This window comes from Protomyctophum bolini (assembly GCF_963924005.1).
Source record: "Protomyctophum bolini genome assembly, chromosome: 16".
Taxonomy (NCBI): Eukaryota; Metazoa; Chordata; class Actinopteri; order Myctophiformes; family Myctophidae; genus Protomyctophum; species Protomyctophum bolini.
In genome coordinates this window covers 31,164,429-31,179,283 of record NC_137877.1, presented here as the reverse complement: position 1 = coordinate 31,179,283, position 14,855 = coordinate 31,164,429, and the positions used below count along the sequence as shown (strand labels likewise).

Here is a 14,855-nt window from a genome sequence, read left to right as displayed (position 1 = left end):
CATGACTATTGAGATATATATCTTCGACTGTCAAACAAATGCATCTCACTAGAATTAACATCTTTTGGCATTACACCCCAGCCACTGGTCTTATTACTATAGAATATAAATTAAAGCTATACTGTATGAAAGCCTTTACCTGCTAAATCGTAGTGAAAAAGCACATGCTTTTTTGAATTTTTCTTCATTTGCTGAAATCGAGTCCGAAAATATGGTCTATAAAGTTAAAAGGTCTCATCCATTTTGTCAAACCTTTAATTTGCATAATTTAATTAATTCAATTCATTGTAATGCAATATCAAGTGCACCAGGAACATAGAATGACAGTTTGAGTTAATGAAATGTGTTAACGGTATCATCATTTACTTGTATGTTAATTAGTCAAATTATAATTTCCCCTGCTCGGTAATCTGAATATTGTAATAATCTTTGCGCAGCTCCCCTGCAGGAATGAAATCTATGATATGCAGCAGACCTCTGGGACAACCCAATCGTGGGCTACACTACTGTAGGCAGTAGGCTAGACAACAAAAATGCCAAGGTAGTGAAGGTACTACAAGGTAGCCTTTAGTCTATATTTGAAAATAAATCTAAAGAATGTTATAGAATCAGAATAGTCTGGAATAGAAATAGAATTGAGTCATTCTGTCCCTGAATATTGTTATTTGAACGGCCGTGTGGGTAAATCTATGGTAGATTGAGGATCTGCAGATGCTTGGCCACTGATGTGAGAGGCAGAGCTAGAGTTACGTGCTTGTGCTTCAGAATCAGGCCTATACCAGAAGGGAGCGTGACCAGTCAAAGAGCACCAGTCCTGCAGCTCAAAGAAAACAAAACCACGTGCATACTGACTGAGCCCAGCTCAGGCCCACTGGCCACAGCTCCTTAACTGCCCCGGCTTTGTTTGTTTTAAAAGCTTTTATGTAAAACAACTTTGTCCGAGCCCACTTATCTTCAACTGTGTGCATTTACCCCCTTCATATATGTAGCCAAGGGCTGCCAACACAACTGGATCCTGATTATTGATTCGATTTGAATATAATATGGGATGTATTTCATGAAAGAAATTAGTCAAACAAACTGCAACTAGAGATTGGAACAGACTTTTTGGTGAAATATGCAAGAGTAAAAGCAACACCTTTTAAGCAATGGTGAATTGCCAATTTGCCATTCATTATTGTGTTCAGTTAAGTATTGTGATTTGTATAATTTCAAATAGCCTAGTAGTCAGTGGTTCTACTTGAAGTTATTTGCTGCTTTGCATAATACAAAATAGCTTTAGGTTCCTCTTCTAGTTCAGTTTGAATAGCTGTGATTGTACATGGCGCTCAACTATTCCTATTTCAATTCACGTGCAAAACATAAATATAGAAGCAGAAGGACACACCCCCTATAATAATGTAATAACATTACCCCACTGTATGTATGATAGAATTCTAAAATACCATAGGGATTATGCTTCTTAACCATAGGGAGATAATTCATTATTCTGCCCCAAAGATAAAGCATACTTCAGCAAGAGGGGTGGGTGCTTCCTTGCCTAATTTTAACAATGCCCCCTTGTTCAAGGATATGCCTGTCATTTTGCAAAATGACTACTATTACTATTTGCTTTTCTCAAGGAATCATCAACTGGAACGGAAGCTACAGTGCTAGGAATTGTTGTGGCTCTGCATCTGCTTACAATATACTACCGGTATATTCTTTGTCAAAATACTGTGCTCAATTCATAAGATTTTAAGTGCTTCATTTACTATCTAAAACTACATAGCAAAACATTTTAATTCATGCATTTGTAAATAAGAGTGTACAAATGCAATTATATGTCAAATTGTTATTATTATTAATTTTTACCTTTGTTTTTTCTAAAATAGAAGATCCTCAAGTTTGCAATGCATTGTGAGCTTGTAAATCTGCTATTTTCACTATAGGTCTATTTGAAATGGTTTAAGTGAGGAACTGAGGAATTGACTGTGTAACTATATAAAAGTATCTTGTTTTGTTTTTACAGTCCAGATACACTCTTGCCCTTGATCAACTGCAAAAGGCAGACAATGGAGCAGATCGTTTTCCCCAGGCAAGGAATCACAGCATGGATCGACTCAATAACCTGATATTCCCTGTCTTCTGAATGTGACCAATTTAACAGAAGGTCAGTGCCTTTTTTTTATTCCAGAGACAATTTAGTGACCTCCCTCTGGATTCCCAGCAGGACCAGCAAAGAGAAGAGAATTTGTGAGCTATAAAACTAGGCCTAGTGTACCTGTGTTAACATTGCATTTAGGGCCAGATTTCTCAAGGTGAATAGATACATGGGAAGGGGGGCTATTATGCAAACCTGACAGAAAAGGCCAGTATGTTATGTTTTCATTATTTGCCATCAGTATTTATCTGAGGTGAAAGGACTGTTGAAAAATGCAGACTGAATAGGAAAATGTGTGTGTGTGTGTGTGTGTGTGTGTGTGTGTGTGTGTGTGTGTGTGTGTGTGTGTGTGTGTGTGTGTGTGTGTGTGTGTGTGTGTGTGTGTGTGTGTGTGTGTGTGTGTGTGTGTGTGTGTGTGTGTGTGTTGCTGGTTTGCCTCACTTTTCTGTGGGGGTTGTGGGTCTTGTTACTTATTTGAGATTCTGTTATATCAGTCATTTTTGTCCAGTTATTGAGTATGTGTCTTGCAGACTAATGGAGTTCATAACCAATTTAAATTTCTAAATGTTTTTATATGATCTATTTACCCCTTTTAATCAACTCAATGAATATGTTATCTTTTCTATCATAACGTCCTATTGAGTTTCATGTCTGAAATGATTACAAATTTGCACCCTTCCTCCAGCCACTGTACATGTTATTGTGGGATCTGGGATGGGGTTCTGGCTCTTCCTCTGAACTACTCAACGTCCGGTGTGTTTTGTCAGCGTTCAATGTTATTCAGCATTTAAAAATGATTTCATGTATGAAAGGAACAGTTTTGTATTTCAAAATGTACATTAAATGCTGTCCATCCCAGATGTAACAGCGGAGTCCCCATGGCGACTGAAGCCGGCTGCATTCTGAGAAGGTGAGCTTGTGCACCCCCACCCCACGCCCCCCACCCTGCTGAATGGCATCTCAGTGATGGCTCTCAGTTTCTCTCGTCATGCCCCTGGCAGCTTTGACACAGGTAATATGCATGCAGGCTGACGGTGCCTCGGATGTGCAGCAGAGACAATGATGTACATATCATTTTCGTCCCTGACTGATTGAAGACTGTAATCTGTGCTGGACTGTCTCTGATTACACACGTCTCAGTGAGCTGCTGCTGGGCACTGGGCTCTGCACCCACAGCTTTCAGCCTTCAAGAGGACTGAAGTCCGCCTTTAAGGTGAGCTCAATTTTCGTCCCATTTACACTATTGTTACAAGTGTCGGATAAAATGCATCTGGTGAATAGTGGTCAAACAGAGACCGTCTGAAGATAATACGGGCACATAAATGGGTCTGCCTCTCAAGGTCATTCCATCCTCATCTCCAGTACATGCTTATACTCTGTTTGAAAAGGCTGGCTGGCTGGCTGGCTGGCTGGCTGGCTGGCTTCTATCTGCTATATGCTAGAATTCTATCATACATACAAAAGGCATGGTGGAGAAAGAAAAAAATAAACTTGAAATTGAATTATGACAATGCTGTAAATACAATTAAAATAAAAGTTTGTATTCACTGAAGAATGAAACCAGTCTGTAATGAAACTGAAGCGAAGATCCTCTTCCCTCAGAATGGGCCATGTTTGTAAACTCTAGGACATTTAACATGGATTTATCTTCCCCTGTGATCTTGTCAAGAGTAAGAGAAAATCTATGTTGACAATAGGTCGTTCCTTTACAGAAGATACCAAGCACATTAGAAGGTTGGTCTCTGGGGAGAAGTAATGGGTTCTGGGCAATTGACCAACCTGCCATGCTTTACTGCACCTGCACTGAGTTAGAGCTGTCATCATTACCACTACCTCCAACGTTCCCACAGTAAACCATACACGCACTTAAAGCAATATTTCACGTTGGTAGAACATTTGCGCTCTTTAGTATGCACGCTAAAGGCAGTGTTGGGGAGTATTAAGCTACATGTAGCTGAGCTACGTAGCTTAGCTACATTTTGCTGTAGCTTGTGGTAGCTTAGCTACATTCATATTGGTGTACCTCGTCAAGTAGCTCAGCTACTTTTTGGGTCATTTTTGGTAGCTTAGCTACTCAAGTTACAAGCTACAATTTTGGGCAATAACATGAAATAAATATATTCATTTTGACCATTGGTTGCTGTGTTAATTCTTGTACTAGAACCCCCTTTGAAAAATCAAGGACTGTTCCTTTTTCTGATTGCTTTGAGGGCATGTCAGCTCTTGACAAGCCAACAGCTATGCCTCTAATTGTTTTATCCTTTCTTTAATGGGGGAAAATCTGTCTAGAACAGGGGTCTTCAAATGTTGACGATCAAATGTCATCATGTAACAGTTGTTTAGTTATAATGTAGGTGTAGTTATCTCATTATACAAGGGTCTCTTTTTTTTACAGTTAAGATGTGTTAACATTGACGATCAAATGCCATGTATAACACACAGTATCCTCAACAGATCCTCTTTTATTTGTGTAAGTCTCTAAGTCTTTATTTTTTTAATTTTTTTTAAACAAAACCGTTGAGAGGCATATTTCAGCTGGCATCGTGGCATGTGACTTTTTTGTAGGTTATTATATTTTGTTTCATATGCACCGCATGTACATTCTCAATTTAACGCTGAAAAATAAAAAGTAGCTGAGCTACTTTTTCCATGTAGCTGTAGCTTTACAAGCTACATTTCTCCAGGGGTAGCTATGTAGCTTGATCAAGCTACTGCCATGGTGAGCTACTTGTAGCTTTACAAGCTACGCTTTCAAAGTAACTTCCCCAACACTGGCTAAAGGTAGTCTACATGAAGACAAGACTGTTAATGCCTCCATTTTGAAGCAGTAAGGTAACCTTTAACAGGGCATATTCTCTGAGCTACAGACTAGCAAACAGGAGTTCCAAAAGTATAGGTTGTAGGATTCTGCTCAGTGGATTCTTAGTCTAAGAATCTAAGTTCAGTCAGACAACTCTGAATGAATGAATTTAGAATGTATACTTAATATATTCTAAATTAATTCTAAGAGTTGTCAGGCTGAACTGGGCTCTGTCCCCATTCATTCCCTGTAATATTAACATTTTAGTTAAGTTATAAGCCAGGGAATGAATAAGACCCCATGTTAAGTTATAATACAGGGAATGAATAAGACCCCATGCAGGGGGATCTAGAAACAGAGCCTACAGGTGGATGTTGGGGAGGCGGCGGGATTTGTAAAAACTTCATGAGCAGCAGGTTAGCAGCAAGCGAGGCAGGGAGACAGCAGCAGCATCAGAAGCGACGCACAGCAGGAGAGAAGTCTCGGAAATTGGAGCATTGTCCTGATTTATTTTGTGGGCTAGAACATTTGAAAAATGAACCAATATATTGAAACAAACATCAAAAAACTGAACAAACTTTAAAGTCAAATCCTAATGTCGATCAGATTATACTAAGATCCCCTGACCCCATTGTCCAGTCACGAGTTGCAGCTGGCAAGACACAACGAAGCTGCAGGGCAAGGGAAATAGTGTGTCTACGATATGCAGTTCAACTTTGGGATTGATGGGACGTTTCGTAAAGAGTATGGAGTATCAAAACCCTGTTTGATGCTCATTGTCACAAGATTACGTGTACCTAATTTGGTGAATAAACCTAAGATTTTTATCCCAAGATTTTATAGCCCATTTTTCACCCGGTGCTAATTCAAATTGCCTAAATTGTAATCCTGGGCACTACTCTCCCTCTGCCAACCTGGGGAGAGCCCGGAACTGAGCTCATGCTTCCTTCAAAGCATGAGGAGTGAGCAGGCCGCTTTTTATCACCTGACAGGGGGGAGTTTCCCCGGTAGGACGTGGAAGGAACGTGTTATACCAACCAGTTCCTTTCCCATCCATCAGCCATGCAGGAAGTGTTTGTGAGAGTACCTCCAACCCTAGGGGACATGGGGGGAACAGGCAAACTCCATACAGAAAGGCCCTTTTGCCAAACCCACCCGGCTCTGGCAATCTTTACAGGTCCCTCAACGTGCAATAATTTTTGGTATTAGTTTGTAAACTGAGCCTCTCACGCAAACTTTGGAAGGCTTTGCCTAAAAATGTGAAAGATTCATGTTTATTACATGACTATGTATACCAATTTGTGTGAATGTTGGACAAAATGTGTTTTGACGAAAATGGCACAAAATCTAGGAATGGGTGTGGCCTAGATTTGGAGTTGCATCATGATCCAAGTTATCTATCTTCTATCTAACTATAAATGCACCAAGTCTCTGACTTAAAGCAGTGGTTCCCAAACTTTTTCATGTCAAGGACCCCCAAATTGACACTACTTAGCCCGTGGACCCCCATTTGAAAAGATATGCCAGGGACCCCCATAAGAGAAGACGTACACATTTAGACGTCTACATTTAGACGTCTACATTTAGACGTACACATTTAGACGTATACATTTAGACGTATACATTTAGACAGTGTCCGCCTGAGTGCCTCCCCAGTGTCCCCCTGAGTGCCTCCCCAGTGTGCCCCCCGAGTGCCTTCCCAGTGCCTCCCCAGTGTGCCCCTGAGTGCCTCCCCAGTGTCTCCCCAGTGCCTCCTCAGTGCCTGCCCAGTGTCCCCCAGTGTCCCCTCAGTGTCTCCAATAGCAATACAAGAGTAATAATACAAATTAATCTTAATGTATTAATCTTATTAATTAATGAATCAAATTAATTAATTAATCAAAATTGCGGCCTGTGCCCAGCACCATGCCAAAGCTTTTTCCTGCAGGAAACACTGCTTGTGGTTGTAAATATATTGTTATCCGTGTTGCGAGGATGAGGGGGTACCTGGAAAAATATCTACCCCAAAAGGGGTACCTGGTCCAAAAAAGTTTGGGAACACCTGAGCTAACCCATCTGGGCCCCCAGTTTTCACAAAGGTCCCACCCATGTTAGCCCATATGGGCTTACGTGGGTTTCTAAATTGGTCTTAGTGTTACGGTTCGCTCTCCATCACCTCTACATCCATGTGCTGTGGGTGTTCTGGGCACTTCAGCGCCACCAGAGGACTCCAGAGCACTCCACAGCACCTCTCTCCCTGTTACAACCTCCTCACCTGGATGTCGTCGGCAATCACCTGATGAGCCTACAAGAGCCAGGCCTGTCTGCAGCTCGGCGCCAGTTCTTCACCAGTCTACGGTTGGTAATGTTAGACAGCTAGATTTAGGCTCTCAGTGTTTTAGTGTTAGACAGTTAAACGTCACGCCGTTACTGTGCTATTCCCTTTACTCTGTGAACCTGCCATTGACTCGACCTTCTCTTCTCCCCTCCAGTGTTTCCGGGACCCGAGCTCTGTGGAGCAACCTACGGACCCTGCACCTCCTTTCAACCCCCCGTGTTTGTGAATAAAAACCCGCCCGGGTGGGCTTTACTCATGCTGTGCCTCTCCTTGCTGTGCTTTTGGGTCACACCACACTCGAGTCATAACAGCAAGAACTGGCCAATTTGACCCAGCCAGCATGGAAAGAGAGCAGCCAGCTCTCCAGGCTCAGGGACAGGTTTTGGAGCACCACTCCCGCCTGCTGTCGGAGGCATCCGCCGCCGTTTTAAGTTTACAGCAGGATCTCCGGGATGTTTCGGATCTTCAGCAGTCCCAAGCCGCTCAACAACACACTCAGGTTAAACAACTCACATCGCTGGTAAAGGATCTAGCTGACCAGGTCGCCGCGCTCAACGCGCATCTCACCGGCCCTCCTATCCAGACGGCACAAGTGCCTGACACGGCCCCTGCACTGGCAGCGCACGCTCCGTTTCCCAGCCGGGAGCCCTACCTCACTGCCCCGGCCACCTTTGACGGTACTTTCTCCCTATGCAGGGAGTTCCTCATGCAATGTGAGTACGTGTTTGATCTGCAGCCCAGCATGTATTCCACTGACCCCGCCCGCATAGCTTACATTACTAACTTAACCACCGGAAGGGCGCGCCGATGGATTTATGCAAGCCTTGAGGGTTCAGCCACGTACATGCAGATCTACAGAGACTTTGTGTTAGAGTTTAAGGCTGTGTTTGACCATGACGTCCCAGGGCATGACGCCGACACAGCTCTCTCTGCCCTCCACCAGGGCTATAGCTCAGTAGCAGATTATGCCACTGAGTTTCGCATCCTCGCCGCCCGCTGTGACTGGAACGAGCCTGCACTCCGCAGCGCGTTCATCCGGGGTTTGAGTGAGGCTACGAGGGATGCCCTGGCCGAGAGAGAGAGACCCCCCACTCTGACCGAACTCATCTCTCTGTCCATTTCCATTGACGAACGACGCCGTGCACGTAAGCGTGAGAGGGCTTCCCAGTATCACGCTGCTGTCAAGCCGTCTCCCCCCGCCCACACCAGTCTCACTCGGCCCGAGCAAGTTCCATCTGCCCCCTCCAATCTCACTTGCGAGGAGGACTCCATGCAGCTGGGCCGAATCCACGTGACTTCCAGGGGTCGCTTATCTCCAGCTGAGCGTGAGCACCGCCGAGAACATAGACTCTGTATGTATTGTGCCAGCTCAGCGCACGGTGTTCGCTCCTGTCCTATTCTGCTCTCCAAGGTGTCCACTTCCCGGTCACCAGGGGTAGTAGTTTCGCCTACTCGGGGTTTTCGGGTAAGCTGTCTCACTACAACTTCCCAGCCCAGCACCAGTGTTGCCAAATTCCCTGTCACTCTCGCCTGGCAGGGACAGACACTCACCATTCCTGCTCTCATCGACTCCGGGGCCGATGAGAGCTTTATTGACCTCCAGTATGCTCGGAGGGTGGGCCTCCCCGTGTCTCCTCTCAAGAGGTCCCTGCCTGCCTCCGCTCTGAATGGTCATCCCATGGGCCCTATCACACACCGGGCTCATCCTATCACCCTCACTGTCTCTGGGAACCATGTGGAGAGCATCTGCCCCTACATTATTCACTCCCCGGGCACTCCACTCATCCTGGGCAGACCATGGCTGGAGCTTCACACCCCCCATGTCTGCTGGAGTTCTGGGCGTATTCTCAGCTGGAGCGCCGCCTGCCAGGTCTGTTGCCTTCAGTCCGCCCCGACCTCCACCCAGGCTGAATGTCCTCCTGCCCAGGTCCCTCCACGGCGTCGGGCTCACCCCGACGTTCTCTGCCAGTCGCCATGTGGCGACTCCTGGAGGGGGGGTCCTGTTACGGTTCGCTCTCCATCACCTCTACATCCATGTGCTGTGGGTGTTCTGGGCACTTCAGCGCCACCAGAGGACTCCAGAGCACTCCACAGCACCTCTCTCCCTGTTACAACCTCCTCACCTGGATGTCGTCGGCAATCACCTGATGAGCCTACAAGAGCCAGGCCTGTCTGCAGCTCGGCGCCAGTTCTTCACCAGTCTACGGTTGGTAATGTTAGACAGCTAGATTTAGGCTCTCAGTGTTTTAGTGTTAGACAGTTAAACGTCACGCCGTTACTGTGCTATTCCCTTTACTCTGTGAACCTGCCATTGACTCGACCTTCTCTTCTCCCCTCCAGTGTTTCCGGGACCCGAGCTCTGTGGAGCAACCTACGGACCCTGCACCTCCTTTCAACCCCCCGTGTTTGTGAATAAAAACCCGCCCGGGTGGGCTTTACTCATGCTGTGCCTCTCCTTGCTGTGCTTTTGGGTCACACCACACTCGAGTCATAACACTTAGGTGGTATCCAAATGGGCCATTTTATTTCAGAACAATGTGTTTTCCTATATGGGTTTGAACTGGGATCTGATTGGGCCTTTATGACTGGATAGCACTCGATCCTACATAGTCCTACATTACTCCGACTCCATGGACTATAGCCCAAATCCTAATTTTTCGTCTCGGACGGCATACTATAGCATGCAGAAATGAAGTAAAGTAAAATAGAGAAAAGAAGAGAAAAGACTGAAGGATCCAAGTCGACCCCCCCCCCCCCCCCCATTCATGTGCAAGCAGGCAAAGTGGTCAGTATTGTATTTGTTTGTGAAGGTTTATGTATTATCTGAACTAGAATTTCGCCCCCCTTCGGAAGGCTCATCCCAGTGTCGTTGCAGCGCAATATGGGAAGAAGGAAATTGCGGGAGTTGACAGACTCCACTTCATGTTTCAGCTGTGTTTTTAAACTCAGTAGTGTGCACACAGCGCACACTCGCAATTGCAGCTGGAGGGCGACGCGACACACACACACACACACACACACACACACACACACACACACACACACACACACACACACACACACACACACACACAGAGAGCGATGTGTGGATAAATCACTGAGATTTGGGAAATGTGTTCTGAATGGGCCTGAATATATGTGTGTAGGCTGCAACAATGATTTCATAAAGTGTAGTTTAGTTTTGAACAGGCAACTAATGTAGTGATAGATTAATTGAATGGGCCTGAATAGATAGATAGATAGATTTCTTTATTTTTGTGTCATGCACCAAAGGCGCCCAGCCCACATGGGCTTACAGGACACACCATATCATTGCATTCAATATTGCATTGTGTACAATAAACAGATATGTTTTGTTGATATTCCCTTTTTTTTTTTTACACAAACAAAACATTCTGCCTTATTTCCCACGCCCTGCATAAAAAGTCTGCCAAAGCAAAAGTACCTTTCCTAAAACATAATTCCAGTTTTTCATAGTCCTCCAACCAGAAAAAGTCTGCACAGATGGTTGTCATTTTACAAAATAATACATGTGTTAATGCTTCATATAATGGGCAGTAAAACAAAAGATGATAGATTGAACAGGCAACTAATGTAGTGATTGATTAATTGAATGGGCCTGAATAGATCTGTGTAGGCTGCAACAATTGGCGTGCTTTGTGTAAATGGCCGTCGTGAGGTTCACTGTTCCTTTTTAGATGGACATTCCACAGCGCCAGCGCCATGGGGGAGGGTGGAGGGGCACACACACACACACACACACACACACACACACACACACACACACACACACACACACACTGGGGCCAGCGTGTAGGCATAGTCTACTGTAGTAAATATAGGCGACTAATGTGCATGGAATGGATAGTGCATGAGTGTGCAGGTTCAGCGCACACAACTGACGTTTTGTACGTCAGTTCTACGGTGTTTTACAGCACAGTGGTGTTAATAAACAGCAGTAAAAAAGAACTCTGAGTCTCGTGCGATGGATGGGCGGCACAGTAGAACACTACACTACGATGGTGAAGGCTCCTTGACGTCGACAGAACACCTAGAAGACAAAGCTACACAGCACACGCTGTGAACGAGGAGGTACTGTTTGGACTGGTTGCGATTAGTACAAGCCAAGTGGACAGTGCTAAACAAGGAAGCTCGTTGAAGAAATTAGCACAAGGGTTCACTGCCTTTTAAGTTTGCGGAAATTGCGAAATTGCGGAAATTGCAAATTGCGGAAATTGAAATTTGTGGAAATTGCGGAAATTGCAAATTACGGAAATTGCGGAAATTGCGAATTGCGGAAATTGAGGAAATTGCAAATTGCGGAATTGTGGAATTGCGGAAATTGCGGAAATTGCGGAAATTGAAACACTTAAATAACTCAGAAACTACAAAACATTTCAAAGTAAAAACTTCCAGCATGTGTCTCCACAGTAAGCCGAATAATAAAAAGTGTGAATGGAGTTTCTAGGTGAATGTGATTTTTGAGTGCCTATAAAGCTGCCATTGAGCCCCATGTTAAATGTCTCAAATTTGAAAGCACTATATTTCTAAAACTATGACACCTTTCAAAGATTCCTTTTCAGGCAAACATGTCCACCGTAAGATGAACCTAAGTAGGCTAGAATGGGGTTGGTAGGTTTAAGTATGTAGGACTAGTAGCATGCCAAAGTTTGTGCTATTGCCATAGAGTTTCCTGAACGAGCCTCCCCCACCCTCCTTCCCTTGTTTTGTGTTTTGTTTTGTGGGTTGTCTTTGTTTTCTGTGTTTTTAGTCTATGCGTTTACTTACTGTTTTACCTATGTACTGTACAGCACTTTGTGGCAGCTATGGTTGTTTTAAATGTGCTTTATAAATAAAGTTGAGTTGAGTTGAGTTGAGTAGAGAATGCATTGGGGGTTTAAGTTAAGTTTTTATTTCAAAATTTCAAAAAACATGGGATATAACCCATCGTTTTTTTCATTTTTTCATTTTTGTCAAATCATCAAAAATGATGAAAAACGGCGCGCTATAGTATGCCGTACGATATGGGCTATAGCCCATGGTCCAAAATGATGAGAAACGAGGATAACTTTTTTTTTCAAAATTTCAAAAAACATGGGCTATAACCCATCGTTTTTTTATATTTTCATTTTTTTCAAATCCTCTAAAATGATGAAAAACGGCGTGCTATAGTATGCCGTACGATATGGGCTATAGCCCATGGTCCAAAATGATGAGAAACGAGGATAACTCTAATTGTAGTAGTGGTTAAGATGTTGGCTTTCCACGTGGGAGACCAGGGTTCGATTCCCGGCTGTTACACTATCATACAAAAGAAGACCTCAACAGCGCTAAGAAAGATCTGATTAATATGATGCTGTGTTATTTAAACTTTACTAACTGAAGGCTAACGGACAAAAGATCACTTCAAAATTACCAGGAGACTTTGCCTGATAGTGTCTGACTGATGGTGCAGTGGTCTAATCATCAGGGTTTCAGTACAGACATTCCATGTTCAAGGCCTGTTCCTCCTACAGCTCAATGCTGCAGTAATTTGAACTTTTCAAGGCTAGAATAAAAAATAGAAACTCAAAAGCACCCGGAGACATCTGCTGAATGCCCAAAGGTGCCGTGGCGTAATGGTGTGGAGCGCTTGGCCCGATGCCTCTGCTACAGTCAGTTGGCCGGTTCAAGTCCCATGTCATGACATCAAGGTGCTGGAGGACCATCGGGAGTTCCTCCTACAGCTCAATGCTGCAGTAATTTGAACTTTTCAAGGCTAGAATAAAAAATAAAAACTCAAAAGCACCCGGAGACATCTGCTGAATGCCCAAAGGTGCCATGGCGTAATGGTGTGGAGCGCTTGGCCCGTTGTCTCTGCTACAGTCAGTTGGCCGGTTCAAGTCCCATGTCATGACATCAAGGTGCTGGAGGACCATCGGGAGTTCCTCCTACAGCTCAATGCTGCAGTAATTTGAACTTTTCAAGGCTAGAATAAAAAATAAAAACTCAAAAGCACCAGGAGACATCTGCTGAATGCCCCAAGGTGCCTTGGCTCAATGGTGTGGAGCGCTTGACCCAGTTGCCAGCTTCAGACAGTTGGCCGGTTCAAGTCCCATGTCATGACATCAAGGTGCTGGGAAGGACCATCGGGAGACGGTGCTCTCTCCCCCTGTTTCCTGAAAAGTAACGGTTGGGGGTTATGCCGTACGATATAGGCTATAGCCCACGGTCCAAAATGATGAGAAACGAGGATAACTGTTTTTTTCAAAATTTCAAAAAACATGGGCTATAACCCATCGTTTTTTTTTCATTTATTCCGCAATTTCTGCAATTTCCATTTCCGCAATTTCCATTTCCGCAATTTCCATTTCCACAATTTCCATTTCCGCAATTTCCACAATTTCCATTTCCGCAATTTCCACAATTTCAATTTCCATTTCCGCAATTTCCGCAATTCCCGCAATTTCCATTTCCGCAATTTCCGCAATTTCCATTTCCGCAATTTCGCAATTTCCGCAATTTCGCAATTTCCGCAATTACCATTTCCGCAATTTCCGCAATCACAATTTCCGCAATTTCCGCAATTTGCGGAAATTGCGGAATAAATGAAAAAAAAAAAACGATGGGTTATAGCCCATGTTTTTTGAAATTTTGAAGAGAAAAAATATCCTCGTTTCTCACCATTTTGGACGGTGGGCTATAGCCTATATCGTACGGCATAACCCCCAACCGTTACTTTTCAGGAAACAGGGGGAGAGAGCACCGTCTCCCGATGGTCCTTCCCAGCACCTTGATGTCATGACATGGGACTTGAACCGGCCAACTGTCTGAAGCTGGCAACTGGGTCAAGCGCTCCACACCATTGAGCCAAGGCACCTTGGGGCATTCAGCAGATGTCTCCTGGTGCTTTTGAGTTTTTATTTTTTATTCAAGAAAGTCAGTGTGCAAAGCAAAGCATCACAGAGACACATGAATAATGTGGGATTTGAACCGTGGACCTGTGGATCACAACTAAGTACAGCCACTCATCACACTGAGCTAACTGCTGGTTACTACAACACAGCTTTTCTGTGCTAGTTGATGTTAGTGTGGAATGCAAAGTGTCAGTAAAGATTTGAGTATGTCGGGGTTCGAACCGGCACACTTCTACTAGGTATACTACGGATCATTTGACTTATCCGTTGGTCCACTGAGGCACACAATCATTGGGAATTTCTGTGCTGCTTTAAAGTTGTCCTTCTGAAAGTCAGTGTGCAAAGCAAAGCATCACAGAGACACATGAATAATGTGGGATTTGAACCCTGGACCTGTGGATCACAAACACAGACACTCATCACACTGAGCTAACTGCTGGTTACGACAACACAGCTTTTCTGTGCTAGTTGATGTTAAGGATCCGGAACAATTCTCTCTGTTTTACCCCTGCCCTTATTGGCCGCCCAAAAGCATGCAGGTGTGGTATCTATATTTCATGATATTCATATATAAGCCATGTTAAAATGTCCGACTTATACATTTGGTCACTGTGCTAAGGGCATGCTAAATAAGTCAACTGTCACTATCTGCAGTCACTGTGTCTGCAGAGGCCTGTCTTTGATATTTAAAGTCAAGGT

At 44.2% G+C, this 14,855-nt stretch overlaps 1 protein-coding gene across 1 annotated transcript in view; it reads right to left on the bottom strand.

Annotated features, from left to right (window-relative positions):
• The window catches only part of cdca7a (cell division cycle associated 7a), a 238,982-nt gene that overhangs the window by 148,873 nt on the left and 75,254 nt on the right, over positions 1-14,855 (bottom strand). The gene's annotated exons all lie outside the window — the stretch shown is intronic.